At 46.1% G+C, this 26,817-nt stretch overlaps 1 protein-coding gene and 1 long non-coding RNA gene across 4 annotated transcripts in view; one reads left to right on the forward strand and one right to left on the reverse strand.

Moving 5' to 3' along the window:
• LOC102571045 (uncharacterized) overlaps positions 1-12,810 on the reverse strand; it is a 49,779-nt gene extending 36,969 nt beyond the window's left edge. Inside the window, exons 1-3 of the long non-coding RNA XR_002090152.2 lie at positions 12,729-12,810; positions 12,076-12,153; positions 11,435-11,509 (exon numbers count right to left, since the gene is read on the reverse strand). This is a non-coding gene — a long non-coding RNA (uncharacterized LOC102571045). The remainder of the gene's footprint in view (positions 1-11,434; positions 11,510-12,075; positions 12,154-12,728) is intronic.
• Positions 1-26,817, forward strand: part of LOC132247735 (syncytin-A-like) — a 55,385-nt gene that overhangs the window by 24,519 nt on the left and 4,049 nt on the right. For 2 of the 3 annotated variants that reach the window (XM_059720769.1, XM_059720768.1), the window contains exon 1: positions 21,825-22,509. The exons of the other annotated variant lie outside the window; for it this stretch is intronic. The gene's annotated coding sequence lies outside the window, so the exon portion shown is untranslated. Of the gene's footprint in view, positions 1-21,824; positions 22,510-26,817 lie in introns of those variants that run through there. 3 annotated transcript variants of the gene reach the window in all.

The raw sequence follows: 26,817 nt of genomic DNA on the forward strand, positions 1-26,817 counted from the left end.
CCTACCACTGCCAAACAGAAAAACTCTCATGCATGAATTCTCAGAAGCCACAGCCCTGGTGAAATATGGGCAGTGGTAGTCTTAAGCCACTTTTCCACACTCAGGCCTGGTTGCAACATAGTGTCAACACTAGGCTGGCTAAGTCTAGCTCCCCCTATGGGAGCATCCAGACAAGCATGCACGTGCCTCTTGCAAACCCCTTTGAGATGCTGCAAGATGCACTGGGGGGGGGGGGGGGGAGGGGGGGGAATGTTCCCTGCGCTGAAAATTTGCAGCATGTGGAAAAATTAGACCCCTGGATATTCAGGATTCAAGGAAAAAAAAAAAAAAGCACCGTGAAACAGCGGGGCAAGGCACGGTCCTGGACCATGCTCTGAGACAGCCAAATGCTTGGGTCCTCCACAGAGATGCTCTGGTAACCAGCCAGAGAATCTCTATGTGTGACCCTTGCCTCAGTGCTGAAGCACACTGCCTGCCTGTGCAGGGCAAGCAGCGTGCCAGATGCTGGGACCTAGACCCAGGCTCCATGCAAGGTAAGTAGGTGGTGGGGGAGGAGGGAGGAGACCATGGGGGGACCCCTGCCCAGCCCCAACTCTCGATCATTCCCCCACCTGGCCCCAGCCCTCCCAATCACTGCCCTACCCAGCTCCAGCCTCCCAGTTGCTGCCAGCATCCCAGAACTTAAAAAACAAAACAAAACAAAACAAAGAACCCACATTCACTGGCTGTAGCAGCGGCCGGAGACACTGGGGCCTCAGCCCTGCCACATGTGTGGGACAGTGGGGAACAGCCCCAGGCGCCTGGCACCCATGCTTCTGCTGTCAGATTTCACGGGTGCTGCATAGCTTGGCAGGGCACCGAGCAGTGCCATGTGCAATCTGGGAGCTCGTCGCAACTCCAGCTTTTCACCTGGATCATGGCGCCACTCAGCCCCAGTAGCCCTGAGCTCCCAGATGGCGTGCAGCACTACACAGTGCCCTGCCGAGCCACACAGCACTCATGCAATGCAACAGCTGCAGTTTGGGTGCCAGGCAGCTGGGGCTGATCCCTGCTGCCTCCTGCTATGCAGGAAGACTCTGCCATGAGGTTCTAGTCGCCCTGACAGCTATTACTACAGCCAGTGAGTGCGGGGGTTTCTTGTTTTTTGAGTGCCAGGACACTGGGGCCAGGCGGGGCAGTGATTGGGGGAGCTGGAGGAGCAAGCAGGGGTCATGTGGGTCCTGTAGGGGGTGGTATCCCCTGCAGGGGGGCATGTGGCCCCTGTTGGGGGGGGGCTATGGGTCGGGTTTGACATTTGGACCCACCCCTCCTGAGCAGCTCCCCCTATATGCCCCCCTACACCCAGTCCCCCCACAATCCACCCACAAAACTCCACACCCCCAAGCCGCTCCTACAAACCCCTCACCCACATTCCTAGCCCTCAGGGTCAGGAATGAGGTAACTGGGATAGGGGCAGGGCACTGGCATATCAGTGTTGCTCAAGGCTACACATCCTGGTGAGCAAAGGGGGTAGGGGCAGCTCTGGTTTTTCTATGACAAAAAAACCAAAAGTCAATGCCAATGCCAAACTGTATAGATATTTAGAATGTATAGATATTTAGAATTTATTATGATGATGGAGGCACCAGTAGGCTTCTAAATTGCTTTAAAATTGTAAATATATCAATAAAACATTGCCCAACTAATTTGATCTCCCTTTCTCTCTATATATAGATCTCTAGTGTTATTTTGTTTTACTTGTGGAAGAACATGGATTTTGGTGTATTTTAAACAGTGACTTTGGGATTTTTTTTTATCAGGGATTTTGCAGCTTTTAAATAGGGAACAGCAGATTTCCTGATCGGGAGGCAAGTGGCAGGACCCAGGCAGAGGAGCCTGCTCAGAGCTGGCACCCAGGATCCAGCTGGAGGCGGATGACCTCCTGGTCACTTGGGGCCAGGAGGACATGCTTTGACAGTTCAAAGCAAGCCACCACATGGGAATATCTTCCAGGCAATAGCTGCCCAGATGGCCAAGTGGTGGTATACATGGCAGTAGTGCTGCACAAAGTGCAACTGTGCAGCCACAGCCCACTGGCAGCTGGCCCAGAGGTGCAGATGCCTTTAATGGCCATGCTGTCCACATCTGGGTCTGGCAGGCATTCAGCATTGGAGGCCACATGCTGTCACAGGTACACAGCAAGTCACAGCTAAGCAGCAGCTCCCACTGCCAGACTGCTGCAGTGGGTAAAGGGTGCAGGGAACTCTCAGGTCTGTTTCAGCAGTCCACTTGGCACAAGAGGTAGTGTCCCCAGATACCAATTGGCTGGGCCCCAGAAGCTCCTGTCTATTTGTATGTTCCATATTAATGTTGGCCTTAAGGCCCACCCAGTTAACTAATAGCCTGTTTGTGGGGCGAAAGGCTGAAAGATGCAAGTAATTTCTTGCGACAGCAAAAGCAAAAAACAGGATAGGAGCACTGTGAGGATCAAAGGGTCAAAATATGAAAATAAGTGCACCTGAGGGGGACACCAAGCTGAGCCCCCTGGGCTGCACCCACCGGTCCTCAAAGGCATCCAAGGAGCTAGTGGATGCCACTCACTGGTGCCCTACCTGGAAACATGTATGGACAAGTGAGAGGAAAGTGGCCCTGCAGTCTCTGGGCACCTACTCAGCCAGAGTCTCCTTCCCGGTCAAGTACAGGGCCCACTTGGCCAGGGCCAGGAGGAAGTTGACCAGGAGGTCCTGGGACTTGGTGGGGCCATGGATGGGGTGACCAAAAACAAAAAGGTGGGGGGCGAAATTCAACCAGAACCTCAGGAGGAGGTTCTGAAGGTGGAGGGGCTGCAGACTGGTGCACTTGAGGGTCATGTGTGCCAAGGTCTCCCTCTGCCTGCAAAACAGGCAGGAGAGTGTGGGGTGTCTGTTAAGCTCACCACATACACGCCTGTGGTGACGGCACCATGGAGGAGCTGCCAGCTGAGATCCCCAATGGCTTGTGGGATGAGGGTGGAATACAGACTCAGCCAGTGGGTGCCCCAGCCACGCCCTCACCAAGCAGGTCCTGCCACCCAGAAGCTCCTGAGAGCAAGTAGCCCTGAGCCACTTGCCAGGACAGCCCTTTGTACTGATGGGGCCATGACAGATGCTTGCCCCACACTCTAGCTCCCCCTGGCTGCGGATCTAGGAGGAGCTAGGCAGAGTTATTTTGCCTTAAGTGGTACAATTTGCCCCCCACCAAAGTGCATGTCCAGGCATGTGCACTGAAGCAAAAAGCCTGGCTTAAATTTGCACCACTTCTATTTGAGCTGCTGCAAGCAAGTTAAGTAGTTAACAAGAAAAAGGAAGGAAATTAGTGCAATAAGTAGGGAAAAAAGGATAAAAATCCACAACAGAACTGTGTATTTTCCAACTGACTGCCTCTGAGTGAAATAAAATGAAGGGTATTTCCAGTCAAACCTTAATCTAGCAAAGAGCTTCCAGGCATATTCCCAATGAGGTTGGTGTTATTAATCTTAGTGACGACATCACCAGCACATAAAGAAACTATGGCACCACAGCACAAAGACACAAATATTAGCATCGAGTTTCTGACTGACCCACGACAAACAAGGCCATTTATATAAACATTCAGAGGGAAAGGAATCTCTGGCATGTCACCCCAAAACCACAGCTGAAGTTTTAAATTTACAGCTACCCCATTCCAAAAAGGCCACTAAGAACATATGTAATGACACGAATTTCACAAGTTCCTTTGGTAACTCTGCTTCATTTTCACATGGTTTTAGCGTCAACTGTAGTTGTAGGGCCTGGTCCTACCTGGTTTATACCCTGCGTATTTCTAGTGTACCACAATGGAATTGACAAGGTGCAAGTCAAAATGGGTGAAAAATCAAACCAAGAGATGCAACCGCTAAAGGTGCAGACAGACGTGACAATTTTTGCCCTACCTGGCCCCTGAAGGTGCACTGCAGTTTGAACAAGTGAACGGTTGCAGAGTGCTTAAAAGGGGCCCCACATCCCACGACAATCTGAACCCTTATTACATGAGGGGCCTGATGAAGACGCTTCAAAATGGAGCGCCTTCAGTAAGTTGTGTCTGCATGCGCCGGGAGCAGAGTTTGGCTTACACAGCTCAACACTGCTCTTGGAACTGTCTTCAGACTGGAAAGGGAGCAGAGGGACTTTGGTCTGGGGCTTTTTCAGCCAGTGCTGGAGGGTGAGGCAGATGGATTAGAGTACCTTGGTGGGGGCTCCAATCTATGTGCCCCATCCTCTAGTGCCAGTTGGCCAACCCTCTGAATGGACTCCCTCTGTTCCCTTTCCCCCTCTCCCATTCTGAAAACAGCACTGGGGCTGGGAGGGAGGAGGGGCATTGCTAGGGGAGAGCACTTGCAGGCTCACAGCCACTCTAAACTGCAGTTCAATCTGCCAACCTCTGGTACTCAACAGTGAGCATCTGTTGGGTCTGGGGATCATTGTAACTCATACCACTTCCTGCAAAGCACCAGGAGTTACAATAGGGAGCTACTTTTCTGTCTGCACCCTTAGAAAAAGAAAAAAAGAAAAAAATAAGAGAAAGCTCTAGTCTTTTATCTTTTTGAGGGTCTTTCTGCAGAGCTTGCTTTATTATCTGCAAAACTAAAAGCAAATCACCCTGAAAAACGCTAGGCAATAATCCCCACAGGCTTTCCCCACTTCAGCCAATAAGACAGCAGGAGCGAGAAGCAGCCCCTTGCTTTTCCTTCCTTTTATACTCTGTCCCTGAGTAGCTTCATGACCAGAGGAACCTTTTAACCCTTTACTTATAGAAGCACATTTGCCTTGGCACAGCAGAATTTGCCATAAGCTTTTTAACATTTGGCCTACATTTCCCTGCTGTATCTTTAGCCTGTTGCTTCTTAGCTCCTGAGATAAATTGACCCTTCTCCCCTTTCTGGAATGGCATTTGGACACCACCCCTACGCCATCGCTTCTCCTTGCTGAACATGCCCTATTCTCTTACCCCCTACTTTGAGCCTTTGTCATATATTTTTAATGTACTTTTCCTCTGAATTCTGCCTAATGTGTCTGTCTCTTTAAAAGTATGATCACATGAAGGCTAACCAGAATCTGAACCAGTACTAGAATAATTACCTCACTTACTTCACATGACAGACTCTAGTTAACACAACCCCAGTGCCCAGTTTATCATCTCCTATAGCCTCTAGCTCTCCCTGTGCAGCATGTTTGCCTAACCAATCAGTCTTCATTTACATTTGTGTATTTGCTGACTCCTTCCAACATCAGCTACTTTACGTTAGATTTTATTTCCTTTTATGGATTTCAATCCATGTCTACTTAGCCTGTTCATGCTGTATTTTAATCCTATCCTCCAGCATATTTACAATCTCTCCTAGTTTGAGATCAGTCTCACATAAGATTAACATATTCTGCTCCACCCTCTAGGTCATTTTTACTGTTTGCTATCCATATTACAGAGGCCCATATCAGGATCAGAACTCTATTCCCCTAGGCATTGTATAGATAGTTCCTTTTCCTGAGTGTGTGCAGTTTTATTTAAAAATACAGACAACACAAGGAGTGTAATTGGCACGCTGAGGGAATGAGGAAAGACCGACATTTTTAATTGCATCAGATTTGTGGTCCATAATAGTTCTGTCATTGTGATGACAGAGGCATTCCTTCACTCAGAACAATAAGAAAAAGCAATGTCAAACTGATACATGTTTTACCTCCACCCCATCAAAGTTGCAAAGTACAGTGGTACATGGACAAGTGCAGCAACTTGGAGGGGTGAGCACAGGTTACAGGAAGAAGAGTTTGAAGAAGACACAGGAGGCCAATCCATGTGCACAAGCTGACTGCACAGACCATATCTGTAAACAGTTCTCTTAAGGAAGAACCAGGTTAGTGTGAGAAACAAAGTCCTTTTCATCTGTTTCTCAGCATGTGGTACATCAAACACCAAGGAAAGATCCAGGTTGGCAGCAGCTACTTAATTGCCTGATACAGCATTATTTCAACCACAGGCCTTTATGCACTGGTGATGGATAGAGTACAAAAACCCACACAGAAAAGATGAAGTTAGTTAGGCTCCTTTAGAAGCAGTAGCCTTAAAACTATATTGAATAGTCCAGTTACAGCAGAAGCCCAAGTTACAGCTCGTGCACCTAAGGTGCAGCACCTGCTGCAAGACTCAAGATGCCAAGACCTAGACCCAAATCTTGGGGGATCCTACCGGACACTGGCTAAGCCCAGTACCAAAACAGTCAGCATTGACTCTTGATTGTCTTTAAAAACACACTTACTTATTTCACAGTGGCTCTATGTAACTGCACATCAACAGTTTCTTTATGACCAGAGCAGCTAGCAATTTTCTTATTAGAATGCCCTGAGCTCTGTAAGTGGCAAGTTCAGTGCAATATGGCCTTGTGCTCCTTAGAAACATTGTGCCATACCAACTTAATTTTATTTTCTGAGTGACAGCAGGCTATTGCCTCTAGTAAATAAAATAATGGTGATCAGTCAAAAATGAGATGGCTTTCTTTGGGAATTTAAAATTCTAATGATTCCTTTGATCTCCTGAACGCTACAGCAGGGAAGGGATAAATGGAAGAGGGAAGGGGGACTGTCTCCTGTGGACTTCAGGAAGTATGCAGTGTTAAATTCTTTCTGGTGAAGTATATCTGCCATCTAATAAGTCTTAAGAGGCATGTTAGGATACCCCAGTCCTTACTAGGCTGAGAAGTCTACCCAAGACATGTATTCTTGATGTGTAGCTACAGGATGCTAAACACACACTTCTAGAAAACAAATCCTCACAGTTGGAAAACTGGAGCTGTTACTTAGGAGTATTAGCATTGGATGGGTTATGAGGAAGACGTAGACATTTTAAGATGTACCTGCTTGCCCAACTAGTTCAATAGACAGACTATGGACAATGTTTTCAAAACCGGGTACCTAAAGTAAAGCTCTACAATCCGTGTTCAGGCATATATAGCAATGATGTTTGGTTGTCAATAGGTGAAGTTGAGTATCTCCAGCTCCCATCAACTTAATGAGATTTGTGGGCTGCAGCTCAGCCCTGCTGGAAAGTAGGACACTCTTAGAGAAGTTCTTGGCTCTGGATTTAGAGGGCTAATTTGAGATACTCCAAAAATTTTAGCCTTACCTGAAATGCCCTCCGACACAGGGATGGTGTCATTTGGCTTCTTTACTTGGCGATGTTGTTGACTGACTTGTTCAGGGCAATACAATTAGTTTCAGACATCCTGTAAGCAGTACTAGGCCATTGGAGAGAGAGCATTAAGCAGAATGCAGAAAAGACTTTAAGACAATGAGTCTATAAAGCTACAGGGCTCTCTCTTTCAATAGTGTAGCTCTGTCATGAATTGTGTTAGCTGGGAATTTCTCATGAGGGGGAGGTGAGAAAGAGAGAAAAAAAATAATGAAAATTGACACAATGTGCAAAAGATCAGATGTGACGATGTTTGTTTTGAATAACTTTTTTAAACAGGTAAAAAAAACCACCCTTTCCAACATTTTCAAAACAAGAATACTTGGCCCAAAATAATTTTTCATTTTAAAATTGTAATAATTATCTTTAAATTTAAGAGGTCAACATCAAAATGAAACACTTCAAAAAGATCAAAAATAATATTTAAATTAGCTGGACCCATTTATTTAATTATTGGTTCGTGAGAATTTAGGATTTTGACTTTATTGTGATGCCAAATAGGGAAAAAGAACATTGAAATGCAATATATTTTCGGGATAGAAAATATATTTGTTGTTCAGCCATGAGACTCCAAGAGGGGAGTTCAAGAAAAAGCAAACTACACTTTCTTATAGCATCAAGAAGCCCTTACATGTATTTGCTTTAAGTTTTTTCTAATGAGTTCTCTTAAGGTAACTGCACATTACTTACCTTACTTGACCAATCTGGCAAAAGCCTTACATTCAGCTTGAAGGCAAATCTTAGTTTTGTCTCTCTGTATAGAACCTGATTAACTTAGTGGGAGAGAGGTTAGGGAAACTGCGGGGAGTTCCTCAAATACTAGGAGATGGGAGCTTGGCAGGCAGGGAAGGAATAGGGCAAAGAGCCCCTAGTGTGTGCAATAAGTTCAGCCAATAGAAAGGACAGTGTTCAACACCTCCATCCCTGCCCCACAGTCAAATGACAGGTGGTTAGCCTGAAGTCAGGCAAAAGGCAAGGCAGGGCAACACTTCAGAGAGACATGAGCTTTCATAGGCAACAACCTACTTCATCAGATGCTAGGAATGGACTGGTGGGAAGAGAACATATTTTATATGGAAGGAAAAGTGACATTGGGAGAGGATGCTGCTAAGAGAGGTAAACAGATTGAAGAGAAGAAGAAAACTTACATCACCAGGGGTGAAATTGTGGCCCCACAAAAAAGAAAATTTTAAATCAGTAGGAGTTTTGCAAATGAACACAGTGGAGCCAGGATTTGTAATTGCATCTCTCAGCTTTCCTGTGTACAGAAGCCACGACGTTTCCTTCCTTTAACATTTATTTTTTTTAAAAATTCTGGAAAAGCAGCAAATATATAAATTTACTCCTCAAGATTTGCCTGACATCCTTAACCCCCTTGCATCTCTAAGCCAGAGCAGCCACACTGGATAGTCCTAAGAAAAGTGGTGGAATCCAGTCAGATAGCACAGGGCTTCTCAGACCAGTAAACGCCCAGCCAGGAGCAAGTTGCTTTCACTTTACAAGTTACTCATGGCATTTCCTGTAAACGTGATCAGCATCATCTGTGGGCTGTGAACAGGGAAACACAGTGACATTACAAAAAGTCTTTTGAAAGGGTAGGTTGCTTCATTTTTTCCATTATTTCCCAGTTACCGTATTCGAGGCAGGCAGGAGAGGCAAACAAGTTATGATTTATACAGCTACAGATTTATCAGAACCTCAGCCAGGTACTTTCCAAGGTTACGCATAAAGGTGGGCAGTGATTTTCTTTCCCTAACAAATATTTACTGTATACCCACAGGGAACTGAAGACAATGAATGCTCTTACTGCCTTCCCTTTCTCTTCTAAGCCTTTTTTGCTTCCCATTCTGGAAAACAACTTGTGCTCTAATGCCAGAGTAGGAGCCTAAATTAGTAGTAGGGCTACACCACTTCCACAATGCTCTCAGTGATGCCACAAATCCTGCACGCCCACTACTGCTCCCTGCACACCAAACCACAAAAGGACACCTCTGAGTGTGCTTCCCACTCCTGCTCTCCAACACACTGAGATCTCAAGATCATTGGGGTGTAGAAGGGTACCTCTGGGCTGGCTTCACCACTTCCTTTCAATGTTTGGCATATACAGAGGAGTGGATGGCCAGAATCTGCTGAAGAGCAGCACTCCACAGGAGTATTGTAGAAGTGGTTTGGACCTTACCCTTGAGGAATAGGCCTGATGGAACAATATACTACAGAGCTTGTATCGCAGACAATATTACCATTTCCAAAAACTCAGGGAGAAAAAAAACAAAAACAAAAAACAAACAACCCCCCCCAAACAAACAATCTCTCACAACCTAGGTCCTTAAAAATCATGAAGCTGGCTTAAAAAAAAAAAATCATAACCAGCTGAGTGCTTTATTTCACTTAAGATGTCCCAGGCTTTGGGGTTCCCATTTATGAGCTCCGCTCTACAACCATAAGGCCCAGAAACTTAAATGTTTACAAATGGATTCCCTGAACTATGAGGGTAATAACATACTTCCAGGTGTTTGGCACTAAGGCTGTGTGTAGACGAAATGAGAGGCATGTGTGCATGACGCTTTAAAGTGGGTTAAATGCTTTTGCACTGCTTTAATGGTGTTTGCACATGTCAGCGGCGTATTGCACAGTAATTCCAGCTGCTGTAACAAATTTTGGTGGCGTAATGCACTTTAAGTGACCTGGGGTGCAGCAAACGCCTCTGAGGAGTTTTAGTTTACTGACTTACAGCTGCAGAGCAAAGCACCAGGCTCCATGCAGCTCAGAGGCTCTGCAGGAAGTGGGAAATGGGATGCTACAGGGGGGAATGATCAGAGCAAGAAGCCAAGGAGATAGTCTTGAAGATGCATTCTGTAGGGGTCAGAGAAGGGCCAAGCATGTATCAGGAAGGTCAGAGAGTAAGCATTTGCAGTGGTCAAGAGGGGAAGTAATGAGGGCCTGAATCAGTTTCAGAGAAGTGAACAGGAAATAGAGAGAAGGATCATGGCAATAACAGTATAGGAAATATACAGGGTCAGGACAGCAGCTTGTGTAAAGTGGCACGATGATATCACTGCAGGGCTATGTAATTTACAGTATCTGGCCCATAGGAATCCTTAAAGTTTAGATTAAATGAAAGAGGAATGATGGATTATTAAACCTGCACAGACGTGCGACAAAGAGGAGGATGAGGAAAGGAAGTAAGGGCTGTAAAACTAAACCAATAGGCTAGCAGCATGCTAGGATTTTCACATCCTTTTAAAAAGAAGTCTTGACGATGGGTTCAGAATTTCCATTATAATTAAGCACCCAAACAGTTTAGCCCTCCAACTGCAATTAGAAAGAGTATTTGGGTGCAAAGTAGGCCTGACACTATGAAGAGAAAAGCTTTTTTGCAAGATTTCTAGCAGTTCCCTCCTTCAGACTGATTTGGAAATACCACAAGAATAGCTTCTCTCATGGTCTCTCTGCTACCAAGCTTGGATTAAACCAGAATTGGGGACAGAGGCGTGGGGGGATCTAACCAATATTTTTAAACCTCCAAAAAAGCAGAGTTTGGGTTTGGCTCAGCAGAGGAAAAATAACCACAGTGGGCAGGTTCAGATTTCAGCCCAAGCCTTTCACCCAGCACTTGTTATTTCTGCTTTGTGCAGTTAGAACTCTAGGTGGGATGTTTCTTCCCCATGCTCAGTCTCATCTGGGATCATAACACCAGATTACATATTAACCTACAGCATTCTGCTCAGCAAGCAGGAAAGCTGACAAATAGTTACAAACAATGCCTACTGAGTTTGACATACCTTCTCATTGTAGGCACTGTGCTCCTATAAACTCTTGGGTGCCTTTGCAAAGCTACCCATACACAACATCCTAGCAGGAAAGTCTGGAACAGTAAAATGCCAATGCAAGGAGCTGGAAAGAGTGGTGGACAATGGCTAGAGCATTACCTTCCTCCAGTTACTGAATTGGAGAGTTTAAGGTACAGTTCTCCCATCTATTCCTTTTGGGGTTGAGCTGGTATATAGCTTTCTCCTGCTTAAATATGAGAACGTTAGTTCAGGCTATCAGGAGAAGCAGGTATTCCCATGTTATTCCTTAAAAACAATCAAACTTCAAAGCTTACATTACAGTTAGAATTCCCTGCCACTTTCAATCTAGAGTACCCACCTGCTTAATGCAAGGGCTTGTTTTATATCCTGATAATGTTAAAATAAAGAACTCCTCAGTAACCTACCCATGGTCTTAAAAAAATCCTTTCCTCACTTCTATTCACCAGATCCTGACAGATGTTCAGTTGTCTCCAGAGGCACTAAAGAGAAAGGGGAAGAACATCAACGATGAGTTCTTTCAAGCACCTCCCTGAGCAGAAGTCTGCCCCTGCTTCTGTAGATGTTTTTATTCTAATTTTGTCAAAATGTCTTCACAATAAATGTTTAATTATACACAAAAGACTGCATAATAGTGATTATCTAAAAGCTGTAAAGTCCAGCACACCAAAGGCAGAAAGTACCAAAATTAAAGCTGTCTGTATAATTTTACATCAGCTTGCTGCTGTATGTGCATTATGAAACAGACAGGCAACCTTTAAATACATGATCACATGCTACTTTTCCCTCCAATTTTGGATGATCAGTTTGAGATACCTGATTTTTCAGAGTGCTTGGGTTTATGTAGCTATTGATAGAGGCACATATCTTGGTAATTTCAATTGTGGCTATGAATGCTACTGTAGATGGAAGTTCTCAAGCCAAGCACTCAAAGAGAGTGACACACAAGTAGTGACTATCCATGAAAAGGTTTGCTTTGAGAGATTTACCCAGCATTGCACAAACTCTATGGCAGAACTAAGGATTGAATTTGCATCTTCAGGGTTACCTTCAGTTGGCTTCACCATAAGTCCATCATTTTCCTTTCTGCAGTTCCCTGCCTTCTTCAGAAAACCCCATCCAAATTCTGAAGCAAAAGAAGCAACAGGACAAATGCTTTACAGACAAACCTTTTTCACTGAGGAACCCATATTAATCCCCAAAGTAGGCCCAACTTGTGCACTGAATGAGGCAGATTTCTCTTGAAAAAGGAAACGGCATGCCATCATTTAATTCTAGACTGAATCATAAGGTTCAGAAGGGTACAGGAAAACATTAATATTCTGGCATTTCCTAACTTTAGATGGTTTGATTGTGCAGCCTTAATAATGATGTTCTTTCACCAAAGTTGCAGGGGGGTATACACATACACATGCTGCTGGCAAGGAACATTTTTATTTGCTGGCAGCAAAGGACTGATGAGACTTAAAAAAAAAAGTCCCATTTCATGCTCGCTCTCTCTTTCTCCCCCTGTGCCCTCCAAGTTTGACTGCTTCTAACCTGCCCCTCTAGCCTGTCTCCTCTTCATTCTAGATCTTTGCCCAAGTCTCCTGGTCCAACCAGTTTTAATCTCTGCCTACGTGTCAACTGCCTCTTTCTAATATCCCCCTTTGCCCAAGGCCAGTCTCTTGTATAAAACGGTATCTGAAAGGAAATACCAACAGTTCACATCTGCTGATACTGTCAGATGACACTTCCTGATGTCTCTTCTGGATTTGGTGTTGGTAACACAAAGTGAAGGTCTGGATACCTGCAGAAATTTCTTCATCAATTATCAAAGTTTCTCACCACCATCCAAGTTATTGACATGTGCATTCAACACAGCTAATTCCACCCACAGAGCTTACTTTGCAAAACAAGAAAATGCCATTCTTTGTGTGGAATACTTGGTTGAGGAGGCATGCTATGTTGTTGCTTAAGCTTCAAGGTAAAGGGAACACCATAGCTGAGGGCAGATGATAACATCATTTCTGACTGAAAGCAAAAACATTTTTCTTATGGTAGCTGTGTGGAGCTAGCAACATTTTTTACGTTAAATGAGAAAGAAAGGATAGGGGCTCACTGCATGCAGGCCCTTATTCAGCAACATACTTATGCACGTGCCTAATTCTGAAATGCATAGGATTAGCCATGTGCCTAATGAGATGAATTGTGAGTTTAGAGTTAGGCATGTATGCCTTGCTGAATCTGGATCATAATTATGGCCAACAGCAGTGTAACACTCATCTTCCAAAGATCCCCACCACCAAGCAAGCAGCACTTGACCCATTACTGAAACACAATCACTTGGGTGTGAAGGGGACTAGACCTTAAAGAGCAAACAGCAAGAATATTATTAGTATTATTGTATGAGCCCCACCACATCACAGATCACAAATAAATGCCTTGTGCAACTGAAAAGACAAGGCAATTTTGGATGAGTGAACAATGTCATTTCCTAGGGCACCAGAGTTAACATTCCCATTCCTACAATGCAATTTTAATGATTAACAATTGCCACAACCTTGCTTTTTACATCATAGTACCTCTGGTATTGTACAGTGCTCCCAAACACCTTGAGAGCTGCAGTGGAAGATTGACCTACTCAGATAACTACCTACTCAGTTTCCTATTGCACTTACCGAGGCGCCTAGGCTTTCCTTGGGGTTTTCAGGACTAAATCTCAATGTCCTTATCACAATTTGAGCTGGTATATCTGCAGTATTGGCATTTCACAAAGGAGCCTCCTTCTTCTAGTAACAGCATCAACAACATTCTTGTTTAAAGACTGTCTTTTGATAATTTGGAAGCTGGAGGTGCTCCATTGTCGCTTAAGGGAATCTCTCAAGCTCTGAATACTTTTTCAAGTAGAAACTACCATAAAACATCTTTATGGCTGCCAACATTTTCTGAGACAGTAGAGAAACCCTTTCTCAGTAAGACAGCAGTATGAGTCACCAGTTCAACATAGTTCAGGGGTGGGGGGCACGGTATGAATGAGGAGACTCAGAGGTTTCCTAAAATGACTGTACCTGGCTAGCAACAAAGAAAGAGTCAAGCAGACTCAAAAAAAGTATGTCTTTTTTTTTCCTCCCCCAACTGCAATGTTTTCAGAGATTATGAAATAAATCATACTGCAGCTTTCTTGGCTCCTTTCCTTTCTCACGTATGGTAATTATTAGGTAAGTAAAATTACAAAACGTTGCCAATAAAGTTGTTTTGCGAGAGAAAGGAAATGAACCCAAACTGTTAAAACCTCACTGTAAAACTGCACAGCTCTTTTTACATTTTCTTTCTCTTACGACACTTTCTTTTCAATTATCTATATTCACAGAGATAACAAACAGGTAGATCTAATGAGCATTTATTTACTGGCACATCTGCACTAAAATCAAGCAGGTATTTATTGACACCAGGGCACCATTTTAAGGATTTTGCTTTTTAAAGGAAGGTGGTGGATGGTTGTTACATTAAAGGTGCTGACAGAAGTGACATTTTGGCATGTGATTGCCGCGGGGTGGGAAAAACCCTGGACCAAGCTCCCTCTTCTCCCCTCCCATCCTGAAAACAGCACCAGAGCTTGGGGCAGGGCCAGGGGAGAGAGGCTGCAGACATACAGCTGCTCCAAAGTGGAGCTCAATCCCCCAGACCCAACAGCAAGTGTCTGTTGGGGGGGCAGGGAATTGCTGCAACTCCTGACATTTCCCTTGAAGCTCCATAAGCTACAGCAGAGAGCTGCACATTTGTCAGCACCCAAGACAAGCTGCATATTAAAAACACAGTAACATCAGAAGTTCATGCTCTGATAAAATATAGGGAATATGTGCCTGAAAACTGTTTGTTAGCATACCGTGATAGACTGACAGCAAGAAATGGGCTAGCGGCTTCCAAACTTCTACAGAACACACACCACCAATTTAAAATGATACAACCTTAAGTACTACCAGCAAATTTGTCATATAAAAGTAATTATAATAAATCTGTTAACGCATACCACTGGTGGTACCCATACCACAGATGGGGAACTGCTGGTAGATGTTCAAACTAGGTCAGCAGTCACAACTGAGGCCAGATGTTTCCAAGTGCTCAGTTCCTATTTAGGCAGTTTGGGTTGGGACTGCAATACTGTATTCTGTGAGAACGGTTCCAAGCACTACATCTTACAGGAACACTTGTGAACAGAAGTATTTGTATCTATTCAAGGACAGGTATGGAGACAGTGGCATTTATTTCACAAATGCACTTAGCTACCACGTTTGTATATGCAACACTACCTTGTGTGCATGTGTTCTAAAAGTATTGGGAACTAGAGCTGTGCATAACAGCACTGTTCCACTTTGACTTCCATTTCGACGGAACAGTGTTTCGTTTCGAGTTTTGTTTCATGTCAAAAGCGCTGTTCCATTTTGTTTTGTTGAAACTGTTTTGACGTTTTCCCATAGGCTATTCTGCACCCAGTGGCAGGAAGATTGGTGCTGCTGCTGGCCCCAGATGGCAGCAGCAGACTCCTGTCATCCAGCAGGAAGATCAGGAACCCACACCCCTGGGAGGAGTCCAGCACAGCCTTGCAGCCCTCCCAGGGGTGCAGGTGAGCCCCAGATCTGCCTGCCGGATGACAGGAGGCTGGTGCTGCCGGCTGGGGCCAAAGCCAGCACCGATCTTCCTGGCACGGGCTGTACCTGGTGCCGGTCCCAGCCAGCAGCACCAGCCTCCCATCATCCGGCAGGCAGATCAGAGACTTGCTCGTACCCCCAGGAGGGCTGCAAGGCTGTGCCGAACTCCTCCTGGGGGTGCAGGCCCCCCAATTTGCCTGCTGGATGACAGGAGGCTGCTAGTGCCAGCTGGGACCAGCGCTGGGCACAGCCCATGCTCAACGCTAGGAAGATTGGTGTTTCCACTCGCCCTAGACAACAGCACCAGCCTCCTGTCATCTGGCAGGCAGATTGGGGGCTCGCCTGCACCCCTGGGAAGGCTGCGGGGTTGTGCCAGACTGCTCCTGGGGGTGTGGGTCCCCAATCTGCCTGCCGAATGACAGGAGGCTAGTTCTGCTGCCTGGGGCCAGCAGCAGGGCCCGGGGCAAATCAGCTTGTGCGGGGACCCGCCTCTGCCCCAGGATTGCACCAGAGCCGACCCCAGGATTACAGAGCTGACCCCAGGACCAGCACCAGAGCCAACCCGAGGAGGGTGCATGGCCCGGGACAAATCAGCTCGTGCAGGGAACCGTCCCCACTCCAATCCCAGAGTGGGGACAGGTCCCCACACAAGCTGACATGCCCCAGGCCCCGCCACTGGCCCCAGGTGGCAGAACCAGCCTCTTGCCATCCAGCGGGCAGAGTGGGGGCCTGCACTCCCAGGACCAGTCCAACACAACCCCTGCAGCCCTCCTGGGGGTGTGGGCAGGCCCCCACAATTTGCCTGCCAGATGACAGGAGCCTGGTGCTGCTGGCTGGGGCCAGCGGCAGCACTGATCTTCCCGGCTCTGGGTGCGGGCTGTGCCCAGCACCATTCCAGGTGGCAGGAACAGCCTCCTGTGATCTGGCAGGCCGATTGGGGGCCCCCCCCCCCACTTCTGGGAGGGCTGCGGGGTGGCCCTGATCTCGTGCTAGGAAGATCAGTGCTGCCACTGGCCCCAGCTGGCAGCACCAGCCTCCTGTCATGCAGCGGACAGATCAGGGGCCTGCACCCCTGGAAGGAGTCTGGCACAGCCCCTTAGCCCTCCCGTGGGTGCGGGTGGGCCCCCAATCTGCCTGCCAGATGACAGGAGGCTGGTGCTGCTGGCTGGGACTGGCACTGAAGCCAAGTAAGCCTGACTTTGAAACGTTTCAAAACATTTTGAGTGCCCATTTTTCATTTTGAAGCTATTTCGAAGGCTTTTGTTTTGTTTTGATTTCGTTGTTTTGAGCTTGAAACAGGTTCAAAATGAAACACCAAGCAAAATTTCACACAGCCCTATTGGGAACATATAAGCTGTAAGCATACATTTTTAAAGAAAGATTACCTTTTGATTTTAGCTTTTGGCTTTAGCTTGGGTTTCTGTTGATACTTTTGCCATACCTAAAGGCACTCTTGGTTTCCCATCTGTGGCTCTTCTGTTAATAGCATGTGTCAGAATGCTTCTGTGCAACATGAATCATTGAAACCTCTTTGTTTTTAACAGAAAGGAGTGCACTCTAATTAGCTGTTCATACTTATCTCTTCTTTCTAGCATTCCCTCTAATGTAATATTTTTAAGTCTGATCTTAGAGTGAGAGAGAGAGAGAAAGAAAGAATCAACATCAAGCATTTCAGTAGCCTCTCTAGGTAACTTGAAAAAACTCTAACCTGTCAGCTTGATCTGATACAAGCCCATGAAATATACAGCCACGAAGCTGTGAACAAAATAGCTATGTTAACAACACTATAACTTTCAGGCATAAATTATTAGGAACTGAGCCTAGAATATTCAAAGTATGTCTCTGGATATATCTTAAATTCAGATACAGCTCTTGAATACATGACTGCATGCACATATACCCCCCTTCCAGAGGCAAGAGGCAGGAACAAGTATGTACATATGATAAGATCTTTATTAAGTGTTACTTATTCTCTAATTCCTTTAAGTATTTCTCAATAATTGTGCTTTATTATATGGGTTTTAGGATGGAAATCTTCCTTTAGCACTACAGAGTATGGTAAAATAAAAGGGCTCCATCTCCAATGGATGAACCTCAGAAGTGGGGCTCTGGGAACAACTGAGGTTTTTTTCAGCATGACAGTCAAACCAATTGATTTTGATCAAATCAAAATTAGAATTTAATGGGGAAAAAAATAGGAAAAAAAACACACTTCTTCTTGAAAGTGAAAACTTCTCTTTTGGGGCATATGACAGAAAAGCAAAGAAAAATAAGAAGCAAAGGAAAATCCTTCTCAGGGTTAAGATACCACACCTAGGATGTGAGAGATCCACATTGAATCGTCTCCATGGCCTGCACAGACTTGAAAACACTCATTGAGTGCCACAACCACCTGACTACAGGGTAACTGGGGTAGAGACTACAGGTACATCTACTCCATGTCCCCAGTCCTTCAGGGACAGCCAACCTTGAATTCACCATGCCTCTCCAAGTAACTTGAAAAAACTCTAACCTGTCAGCTCTGGAGGCTGACATTGGCTCCAAAGATAAGCAGCTTGAAACCCTCCGGGTTCTGGATGAAAAAGGGGAGGGGGGTGGGGTGAGAGAGACCAAACTGTAGACATTTACTACAGGCCACCGAACCAAGAGGAGGAGCTGAAGCTGGAGTTCTCTTGAGAACTGACAGAGGCCATGCATGCAAGGGACTTGGTTGTCATTGACAACTTCAATTACCCAGACAGATTGGGAGAAACACTGGCTAGGTTGGATCAGTCACGTAACTTCTTAACTGTAAATCGAGGAGCTCTTTCTGACCCAGGAAGTACAAGGGCCAACCAGAGGTACCGCTCTCCTAGACTTGTTCTTGGCCAAAGGAGATAATCTGGTGTGTGGCTTGAACATTGAGGGTAGCCTGGCCAACAGCAACCATGAAATTATCAGGTTCACTGTCCACCACAAGGCTGACAAATCAACTAGCAGGATTGAAGCCCTGGAGTTCAAAAATGCTGACTTTGACAGGCTCAGAGCATTAGTATGGAAGGCGATGCGGAACCAGGGACAGAAGGTGAATGGGGTGCATGAAGAGTAGTTGTTCCTCAAGGACACAATCCTCGAAGCACAAAAGAAAACCATTCCCATGAAGAGGAAAGGTAGCAGAAGGGCTGGCAAGCCCTCCTGGCTCAATAGGGACATCAAGGTCTTCTTGAAAAAGGAAAAAAGAGGCATACACACAGTGGAAACTAGGGACTGTCCTCAAGAAGGTCTATACAACAGTGGTCTGCACTTGTAGGGAAATGATTAGGAAAGCTAAGGTGGCGACTGAGTTTAGGTTAGCCAAGGGAGTCAAGGACAATAAGAAGTCCTTCTTTAGGTATGTAGGGAGCAGAAGGAAAACAAATGGAAGTGTGGGGCCCCTGCTTAACACCTCGGGACAGCTGGTAATGGACACTCAGGAAAAAACTGAACTCCTGAATGTCCACTTTGCTTCGGTATTTCACTGGACCAAGGGGAAAGACAAGTGAGATAAGGATCACAGGGGGCATGGAAGGAATGATAGCCTCCCCACTGTGGATGCTGAGCTGGTGCAATGTAAGTCAGCAGGACCAAATGGACTTCATCCAGCTCCATCAGCACTCTCGGATGAGGTCATTGTGGAACCCCTGGCAAAACTCTTTCAGAAATCATGGCACACAGGGGAGATCCCTGAGGATTGGAAGAGGGCCAACATTGTGCCCATCTTCAAGAAGGGGAAGAGGGAGAACCCGGGCAATTATAGGCCAATCAGCCTAACTTCCATCCCAGGGAAAATCCTGGAAAAACTCATTACAGAATCTGAGTGTGATACTCTCGTTGAGAGTAAGATTCTGAACAACAGCCAGCATGGCTTTGTCATGGGTAGGTCTCATCTGGCCAATCTCATTTCCTTCTACGACCAGGTCTCTCGCCACCTGGACATGGGAGAGAAGGTCGACATTATATTCCTAGACCTCCAAAAGGCTTCTGATCTAGTATCCGACAATATCCTTATGGAAAAATTGGAAGATTGTGGGCTTAACTGCTCAACAGTTCAGTGGGTGGAAAACTCGCTGCATGGTAGGACCCAGAGAGTTCTCATGAACGGATCTGTATCATCCTAGCAAGAAGTGGCCAGTGGTGTCCCTCAGGGGTCCATGCTTGGACTGGTGCTTTTCAACATCTTTATCAATGATTTGGATGTGGGGGTGAAAAGCTTGCTAGCCAAGTTTACAGATGACACCAAGTTATGGGGTAACGTGGGCATGCCAAGATAGGTTGCAGATACAGGTAGACCTGGACAGGCTGGAGAGTTGGGCAGACTGGAACCAGATGAAGTTCAACACTCAGAAGTGTAAGGTGCTCCATCTGGGGTCAAACAATCCCCAACATACCTACAGGCTTGGTGGTGACAATTTGACTTGCACCACAGCCAAAAGGGACCTAGGGGTATTGATCAACCATCATATGAACATGAGCCAGGAGTACAATGCTGTGGCCAGCAGGGCAAACAACAAGTTGGCATGGATTAACTGTTGCATGCAAAACTAAGGAAGTGATACTCCCACTGTACTTCACACTGGTGAGACTGCAGCTGGAGTACTGCATCCAGTTCTGAGTGCCGCACTTCAACAAGGACATGGAAAAATTTGAGAGGGTCCAGAGAAGAGCTACCCATATGATCAAGGACTTGCAAGACATGCCATATGAGGAGAGGCTGAGGGATTTGGGCCTCTTCAGCCTACAGAAGAGAAGGCTGAGAGGGGACTTGGTAATGGCTTACCACTACATCAGGGGAGTACATCAAGAACTTGGTGTACAGCTGTTCACCAGGGCACCCCTGGGGAAGACCAGGGACAATGGATACAGACTCCTGGAAGGCCGTTTCAGGCTCAATTCCAGGAAAAACTCCTTCACAGTCAGGGTGTCCAGACTGTGGAATAAACGCCCTCCAGTGGTGGTGCAGTCACCTACCCTGGAAATCTTCAAAAGGAGACTGGAGAGTCACCTCGTTGGGGTCACTTGACCCCAATTGTCTTTTCCTGCCTAGTGCAGGGGGACTGGACCCAATGATCTACAAGGTCCCTTCCAGCCCCTAATAATCTATGAATCTATACCCATCCACATGCCAAACCAAGATTTTGGGTGTTAGAGCTGATCCTGAAGCACTGCCCACTACATGCTGGAAACAGAGATCTTAACAACATCCATGGCAGAAATCATCCCCAGAGTGACTCCACTGCTTCATTTCTAGGTTTGGCATGTACAAGCAGAAGCAGGTGTGTTTGGAGGAGAGGTAAGAGTTCACACCAGCCATCCCAGAAACCCTGGGGACAGTGTGGGCATGTCCTCAGCCTCTTCTGTTGATGCAGTTCCATTTTGCTGTAGTGAATATTTATTATATTTGCAGAAACTGAAACTCAGGCATCTCACTGCCTATGACTCTTACCACCAGGTTAGATATTCCTGTCAGGAAGTGGAAATGCTCTACCAGAAAGGTTTGAAAACATTCTCTGCCTATAGCCTAGTGCAGGGGTCGGCAAAATGTGGCCCGCGGGCTGGATGCAGCCTGCCAGGCCATTCTATCTGGCCCACCAGGCCATTCTATCTGGCCCATGGGGCCCCTAAAAAAAAATTTAGAAAATTAATACTTATCTGCCCCTGGCTGCCTGTCATGTGGCCCTTGATGGACTTTCCAAAACTCAGTAAGCGGTCCCCCACCCAAAATTATTGCCCACCCCTGACCTAGTGGCTGGGTCACTATCCTGAGAGATACATGACACAAGTTCAAATTCATTCTCTGGCTGGCTCAGACTGCAAAACCTTTTTGTGAAGGACTCATTTAGCTTGTTGGATTTTACTGAAGACGGGTGGATCTAGCTTGATTTGAGGTGTTAATCATGAATCTGAATTTTCCGCAAAATTCACATGTATTTGAGTTTGAGATTTCAACTCAGTTAAAGCTTTTGTATCCTTGTCTTCCCTTTGTCTGAGGGAAAGGATGGTTCCTATTTTGTTCCCCAGCATCTCCATCTTCAACTGATGTAACTCAGAACATAAAAATGTGTCCAAAACTTGAGCAAAATTTAAACCAGCCTAGTATTTAAACCAAAACACTATTTTATTGCACTTATAGTATAGCAAAACAAACAAACAAACAAACAAAACACCTTTTCAGGGTGTAGGCCAAAATGGTCTGGGTAAGCCAAAGACATACACGCCACTTTTGGGTTGTGGAATCAGAAAAAATATATGCCTTAAACTTTGATTATTTTAGTTATAAGATGACATAACCGCTTTGTGTAGAATTGCTGGCTCGGTACAGTAGAACAGATAAGGGCAAGTGTTTGTTCTTTGTAACTCTTCTGCAAATGCTTCGCTCACCGCGGCCTTGAAGGTAGAAAAAAAAAAAAAAAAAGTATGTACAAAGTAGATTTCCAGGTGCAAGAAGGAGGTTTGTGAACTAACCCTATCTCCCCCATAATTCCCATCCTGATAACAGCAAAGAAATAATGAAGTAATATTATAGCCGCTTTTCATGCTAATTTCACTATATGATCACGTGAGTTGTAAGCGACTGTTAAAAAGTATATAAGCCTCCTGATTTTGCTCTTGGGGGGGGACCCCTTCCAAGTGCTTGGGAAATCCATGTCACTTTGGAACTCCCCCTACAGCTGTAGTTTCTTTTGAATAAAAGCTTCTGCTGACCTGACCCAAAAGTACTCTGTGTGTGTTTCCACGACAATTCCTGGTGCCGTGACTCGGATCCAGAACACAGGCTGAGGAAGGAGGACCGCAGGCTACCCCCCCCCCGAACCCTGAGGCGCCAAACTTGAGAGGTAAGAGACCTAATTCAAAATCTCTATTGGGGTTTCGGAGGAGGACTGCCTGTAGGCTCCCAACTTGGCCGTGGTAACTGGATCTGAACCTTGTTAAAACAGGTCAGTCTGAACCTTACTGCTGGCTAAAATTTTCTGTCTGGTAAAGGATCCCATTTTGTGTCTGGTAACGTACGTTTTAGGGAGAAACTGTTTGAGGCACCTTCATCCAACAGCACATCGGGCTTGTAGTTAATTAACTAAGGCGGTGTGGGTTAGGAGGTCTGGCTGACTGAATAAATGTGCATGTGTGGTGTATTTAGAAATATGAGCCACTGACCAGGACTGAGACTACGGTTGGGCTCAGCCGCCCCAATTCTGCCTGACAGGGCAGTTTTGAAAGCAAGGGGGCCCAACTGGAACCTCGTGACCCAGTGGACAGGGCTTATTGAATGAATGTGTGTGTGTATTTAGAAATATGAGCCACTGACCAGGACTGAGACTACGGTTGGGTTCAGCCGCCCCAATTCTGCCTGACAGGGCAGTTTTGAAAGCAAGGGGACCCAACTGGAACCTCGTGACCCAGTGGACAGGGCGTCTGAGTGATTTTGTCTTTTCCAAACCCCTCGTCCCAGTAGCTTCTGCCGAAAGCAGGAGTGAAAGGATCCCTCTAGTGTTTCCCTCCCCATTTCCATTTTATGAGCCGGTGTCGGGTCAGAAGCCTTTTGTCTGGGCAGTGAAAAACTGCGGGGCAAGGCACTGAGCGGCCCGGACATCCTAAATAAGCCTCTCCTACGTCTCCCTGTGTGACTGAAAATGGGAACAAGTCAGTCTAAACAGGTTCCTGTCCCCCCTAAGGGGACTCCGGCGTACTTTATGTACACACACTATTCTCCCGAGACTTGCAAGTACCTGGATAAGTGGAACTGGTATACTAGGGATGATCCTGTGAAACATTTTCCACAGGAAGGAACATTTGATCAGGATAAAATAGTGCACTTGAGAGGGGCGTTAGAGTCCCGTGGATCCAAAACACCACAAAACCAGTGGGACGCGTTCTTTTATTGGTATGATGAGATGTCCAAAAGGCGGACAGAATCTCAAACTAGGAGCCTAAAAGACTCTCAAGAAAAATTAAAACAGCAGTTAAATCTGTTCGGGAGAAATTGGCTGCTCCCCCAAATTACACGCTGGCCACCGCTCCAATGTATCCAGCATTGCCCGGGGCGCCCCCACCACCGGAGCCAGCAGAGGATATCCTTGACCTTTGTTCGAACCCCGCTCTCCTGGGACTCCCACATCAGCAACAACCGGTTCAACATCAGGCTGCAGCCCAGGCTAGTGACCCATTAGCTGAAGCTCCTTCAGTAAATCCATCCACGGAGCTTAATAGTCCGGACTCATCCACCATATCTGCCACTCAATCATCACCAGTGTGGCAATTTACTCCTGGGTCACAACCCACCACAGGTGTATTTAGAAGAATGGGAATAGGCATGGAAAGATCTCCCATCAATCTGAGATCCCGAACTGCACAAGTTTACCCCCTAAGACAAATGCCAGGCATTGGCACCGATGGACAAAATATAGTAACTGTGCATGCACCCTGGACTCCAGGTGATCTCTACAATTTAACTCAAAAGTTCCCAAAAATCAGGGAAGACCCAGAAAAATTTCAGGAAGAATTGCAGACTGTTATAAATTGTTATAATCCAACATGGGCTGACATTAATCAGCTCATGCGATCCATTTTGCCCAAGGAGACTATGCTACGTCTGTACGCTGCCTGTACTTGGCCAGATCAAAACCCAGGGATTGGCCAAGACTTTATTGACAAGAGAAATGCTTTGGTTCAGGCAGTTCTCACAATTTGCCCAAAAAAGGCAGACTGGACCAAAATAAATACCTGTAAACAAAACAAAAATGAACACCCCAGTGACTATTTAGAACGCCTCAAACAGGCATTTGAACGATACTCAGGAATGGATAACCCAGTCGGAAATGCTAAACAAGCAATAGTGGCAGCATTCGTCCAGGGACTTAACCCTAAAATTGCTGAGAAAATTCAAACAGTAATTATTGGCTGGGAAACTAAAGATTTGACCGAAGTCCTTGCTGCGGCTAACCATTTTCATAACAAATTGGAACGGTCTAAAGACAGTGCCGAGTTTAAGTTAATGGCCTTACAGATTTCTCAGTTGCAGGGTCCAGGTAGAGGAAGGGGACGAGGACGGGGAAGGGGAGGCCCGGGTAGATTCAGGGGAAGAGATAGATCCTTGAGCCCACAAAACCCAGGCTATGGGAACCAATGTCATTATTGCAAGCAAGAAGGACATTGGAAATCAGAATGCCCCAACCGCCCTGGCCAAGGACCCAGACCCCAGCCCCCACCTCCACTTCCTGTCAATTTTCCCAGTGTTGAATAGGACAGCCTGAGGGACAGTGACATCATTGCTCCTTTGCTTGCTACTGACCAATCTGGTCCGTTTGTTGAATGCCTTATTTCTGGTAAACCTGTCTCCTGTCTTGTCGACACCGGAGCGTCCCGCTCCACGCTAAAGGCTGCTGAGTTTCCTTTTCTACCTTATTCTCCTGAAACTGTAAATGCTGTCGGTATAGGCGGACAACCTATCCCACATCCCGTCTCTGAACCTGTCTCCATCTCTATTGGCCCTTTGTCTGAAAATCATGCCTTTCTTCTTAGCCCCTGTGCACCTGTCAACCTTCTTGGTAAGGACTTGCTGTGTAAACTGGGATGCGTGATTTATTGTAGCCCAGATGGTGTTTACCTTGAGGTACCGGAACATAGGGAAACCGAGCTTGTGGCTTTGCTAACCCAGGAGTACTCTGATTCTGACACTTCCTTCTTGCAAGAGGAACTGTTGGCACGAGTACCTCCACAGCTGTGGTCCACCCATGCGAATGAAGTGGGGCACATGCTGAGTGCTGAACCAGTGCGTATCATCCTGAACCCTGCCAAGCCACTTCCTCGTGTCCCACAGTACCCCATCTCAAAGGAAGCTGAGGAAGGGATCAAGCCTGTCGTTTCCTCACTCCTTGAGCAAGGGATTATTGTCCCAATACGCTCCCCTTGCAACACACCTATCCTACCTGTCAAAAAACCTGGTAAAGATACGTATCGCTTTGTGCAAGATCTTCGAGCTGTAAATGCCACTGTGTTACCCGCTTTCCCCGTGGTCCCTAACCCTGCCACTATTCTTTCCTGTATCCCTTCAGATGCTACATATTTCACAGTAGTGGATCTTTGTTCTGCTTTTTTCTCTATCCCCGTTCATAAGGATAGCCAGTATCTGTTTGCATTTACTTATCAGGGATTTCAATATACCTGGACAAGACTCCCTCAGGGATATACAGAGTCCCCAACCCTGTTTTCCCAGATCCTAAAAAAAGATTTGGATCCTATCACGTTCAAAGGGGGGTCCACCCTTGTTCAGTACGTTGATGATCTATTGTTAGCCTCACCCACTTTAGAGGCCTGTGAGCAAGATACTTTGACACTCCTCACAGCTTTAGCTCAGAAAGGCCACAAGGCCTCAAAATCTAAATTGCAGCTCTGCAAGTCTAAGGTACATTATTTAGGGCATGATATCTCAGCAGGAGAACGACACCTTTCCCCTAGTAGAGTTGAAGCTATCCTCAACATTCCCAAACCTATGACTAGAAAACAGATGAGGGGATTCTTAGGTGCAACGGGTTATTGTAGACAGTGGATCCTGGGTTATGCTGCTTTCGCAAAACCCTTGCAAGCATTCACTCATGATACCACCCCGGAACCCCTCCCTTGGACTCCTGAAGCCGAACAAGCATTTGTGGTCCTTAAGCAAGCCCTCACTCTTGCTCCTGCTCTTGGACTTCCTAATTATAAGAAACCCTTTACCTTGTTTTGTCATGAACGGGAAGGAATCGCTTTAGGAGTACTCACTCAGCTGCATGGTGAAAAGCATCGCCCAATTGCATATTACAGCTCTGCCCTTGATCCCGTAGCTGCGGGACTTCCTCCTTGCCTCCGTTCAGTTGCAGCTGCTGCCTTGTTGGTTGAAAAGGCAGATTCTCTAGTTTTGGGACACTCTTTAACCGTTGCAGTTCCACATGCTGTGATGGCCCTTCTGCTCAAGGGCAAAACTCAGCACATTTCCAATTCCCGTCTTACTAAATATGAGAAACTTCTACTGTCAGCTGCAAATGTAACCTTAAATCGCTGTTCAATTCTGAATCCTGCGTCACTTCTGCCTATTGCCTCTGATGGTGAGCCTCATGATTGCCTGTCTATCACAACTCAATTGTTAACCCCTCGAACTGACCTCAAGG

Source organism: Alligator mississippiensis, chromosome 1 (genome assembly GCF_030867095.1).
Source record: "Alligator mississippiensis isolate rAllMis1 chromosome 1, rAllMis1, whole genome shotgun sequence".
Taxonomy (NCBI): Eukaryota; Metazoa; Chordata; order Crocodylia; family Alligatoridae; genus Alligator; species Alligator mississippiensis.